At 40.5% G+C, this 3,519-nt stretch overlaps 1 protein-coding gene across 1 annotated transcript in view; it reads left to right on the forward strand.

The window, feature by feature from the left end:
* Positions 1–1,139: 1,139 nt before the first annotated feature.
* Positions 1,140–3,519, forward strand: part of LOC127364645 (protein sprouty homolog 3) — a 21,889-nt gene continuing 19,509 nt past the window's right edge. Inside the window, exon 1 of the mRNA XM_051402317.1 lies at positions 1,140–2,007. The gene's annotated coding sequence lies outside the window, so the exon portion shown is untranslated. The remainder of the gene's footprint in view (positions 2,008–3,519) is intronic.

Genomic DNA, 3,519 nt, shown 5'->3' on the forward strand with positions numbered 1-3,519 from the left:
GAATTACAGGTCATGTCAGCAGGTCATTACACTGGCTTTAAAATAATATATTCTTTTAAATTCTCCTCAATGAGTCTTTGTATTCTGACTATTTGAGCTTTTAGGTCCAATAAAAATGAAAATGAAAATGAAAATAAAGAGCTGTAGCAGTGAATCAGCAGGAGTCTGCAGGAAGTCAGTAAAGACCAACTTTCATTTACGGCCATTTTCAGTTCAATTCACTTAAAAAATATTTCCTGCTGAATTATCCAAATTTTTACTACTTTTTTCTTTCCTACACTAATCTGATCAAGTCTTTTTTTTGTACAGTTACCTTTTTTTGTAATCTCATTATGTAACTCAGTCACATGTAATCCGTTACTCCCAAACCATTGTGCGAAAATATAGTGCACTAAGTAGATACATTGATTCAACTTGTTTTAACTTATTGACCAGTTAGTGACTACAGCTTTCTATCTGGCAGTTAGCCAGTTAATTTGGCGGACTATTGTGCCTAGCTAGCAGTAGCATGCTATCAGCCAGCTTGCCATTCATATTCTCAAATAGCCACCTTCTATTTTTGTTATTATTATTTTGTAGACATATTGCCACTTTCTGGTCAGACCAGGCACTGATCAGAAAGAGAACAAAGTAAAAACTATAAAGCTTGATCCAATTAAAGTGAATATAATTAGGAACTGTGAACCATTTCTTCCAATATAATCCAGAGCATCACAATGAATCAACACTTCTCTGATACAATGTCAAATGACAAAACTATTAAAAATCTTTCTGTGTAAAGGCTTTTAACTGGATTCCATTATATGGTACCAGTGTTACCAGTGCAAACTCTGGTCAAGCTTCAAATAAAACAAACTGGTTTGAGTTGAAAGTAAAAGAAATTGACAGTATCACGTTTAAGTCATCCATTAAAACAATGACACCTAAAAAGGATCAACGATTGGCTTCTGCCCCGTCATGTTCATAAAGCAGAACTGAATTGAATTGAATTCAGTGATGGGAGAGGGAGGGGGTAGAGACAGAGGAGTGAGCGAGAGAGGAGGGGAGGAGGAGGGGTGACTGGAGTGTGTGCCTGTATGCCTGTGTGTGTGTGTGTGTGTGAGAGAGAGACAGGGAGAGAGAGAGGGAGAGAGAGAGAGAGAGAGTGCATCCAGATCTCAGTCATTCATCTCTTGGGGAGAGGAGAGGAAACTACAGCAGGACGGGAAAAGAAACAGTTTTTGAGCGAAAAAAAAGGATGATTTTTTTTTAAACTTCTGCATTCAATCTCTGACTTTAAAAGCCTCCTCCAGCTGCAGTTTTCCTTTTCATTATCATCAACAACACCCCAAATCCTCTGCAAGCTGCTGCAAGTATTTCACATCGCTCCTTCGACTGTGGGGTGGAGATACTTCCACTTCTTCTCCTCCTGCAACTGAGGACACTTTTCTCTCTCTTTCTTGAAACCGCATAAAAGCTGCATGTTTTTATAAGCATCTCTTGCAACTTGAATGTCTTTACAACTTGGACAGAGAGAGTGAAGCCCTTCGATGCAGTGTGCGTAAAAGGGACTGGTTGGTTTTTTTAGGGAGGTGTAGGAGGAGGTGACTTCAGGAGGACGCACCGGGATCAGACCGCTCCTGGAAGAGCTCCGGGAAGAGGAGGAGGAGGGCGCGTCACCCTGAGGAGAAGAGCATCCTCCCAGCCTTCTCACTCCATACAAACACACACCCTTAAGACAACGCAGACACAGTAATCTCAGAAAATTACCATAGAGGTACATCATATAAGTATTTTAGCAAACTAACACTCCTGAAGTAACATAAAGTAAGATTAAAACCTTACATAAAAAAAAAAAATCACAAAAGTACATATAATCACTTTGTTCCACAGTCATACTACAACTCATTAAAGGGATATTGTAGGGATATTATACGAATATCATAGTTTATTTGTCAGCGGAACACGCACACGGACACCCAGGACGCCCAGCACGCCGCCTCAGAATGGATCTCCCTCCAATCAGAGGTAAGCATAAATTCATCCTGTCGCCATCCGATCTGCTGATGAACTATTGATGATTTGCGTGACCTTGGAATGAAAAAGTTCCATTGGGAATTTTTGATGAAATAACAAATTATTCAAGAGTTGTGCAGCTTTGCAAACAGCCTTTGCATCTTGGAACAGGATTTAATTTCAAGATTTTTACTTTAAGGCAGCTATTGTAGAGAGAGATACAGATTTCCCTGCAGAATGGGAATGTGTTAGCAGCGATGCACGACATGAACTATGGCTCTCAAAGTTCTTAAAGGCATATTAAAAGAAAACTTACAGGGGTTTATTTGGAAACCTGACAGAGATGGATATTTTTTTTTCAGTTCTAGTTCAGTTTTTTGGCTTTCTTTATCAGTCAGGTTTACTTAAGAAAATGTGCAACTATCCATCTCACAAATAAGCAGACATTTCTTGTGAGATCAAGCCAAGATCTACTTTTATGTCTAAACACAAGATCTGGTCTAACATGAACCAGAAAACTATTTTGCTAAACTGTTTTCACTTGGTTTTACCTGCTCGGTCTGTGATCCCTTGTTGGTTTCACCTCCCGAAGTCGTCTGCAGCCACATGGGAGAGAAGAAGACAGAATTGTTTCACGCCTTAACACAAGTAATTAAAATCAACTGCAGTAAGGTGCCTCCTAAATATCTTGTCACCCTTTTATTGGTATTCAACTATGCAGCTGGTGACTTGTTTAAACAGATCAAATCCTACTTAGATTTATTTGGTCCATGCCCCGTTTTCCATCCCTCGTCTTGGCCACTGGGTGAGGAAAGAGCGGAGAAAGGATGGTTTTTGTTTCATTTTTTATCATGTTTAAATTCAACCAATGTCTCCGCTTCATAAATACAAATTACTTTTCATCTTTTTACTGTACTGCATGTGTACTACAGTAAATATTACTGTACGACAGTTAAATATTGCAATGTGTGCGTGGGCCCGTGGACGGTGAAGTGATGGATGTCTGTCTGCAAGCATGTAGACTGTAACCTCCTTCGCCCCTGGTGGACAGATTGGTCCAAGTTATTGTTTTATTAGCAGTGAAGGTGAATTAGTCATCTTGACAGTAACATGTCATTTATCTTTTACCAACTTTTGGTGACTTCAAACTGACTCTTTTGAATCAGTGGGATGCGTGAGAGAGAGCATTTCTGAACGATCCTCACAAATGAAACAGAGTGAAATATTCATATTAACTGATTGTTAGGCTGCATGTTAGCATTAGTCTCAGTGTGTTTCAGCAGATTGTGTGTGTGTGTGTGCATGTGTGCGTAACCGTGATGGGGACATGTGGGGTATGGGATTGATTGTCCTCAAGGTCGGATGCAGAATGTCAATACCCATCTCCGCTGGGGTGGGACTGGAGGGGCGGGTGGATGAGCAAATGATGGGATGGACTGATGGGGGGGAGGGAGAAAGAGAGAGAAAGAAAGTGAATGGGATGAGATGAGCGGTTAGGCGGAGCGATTGACCAGGGATGGATGG

The sequence above is a fragment of the Dicentrarchus labrax genome, unplaced genomic scaffold (assembly GCF_905237075.1).
Source record: "Dicentrarchus labrax unplaced genomic scaffold, dlabrax2021, whole genome shotgun sequence".
In the NCBI taxonomy this organism is placed as follows: Eukaryota; Metazoa; Chordata; class Actinopteri; family Moronidae; genus Dicentrarchus; species Dicentrarchus labrax.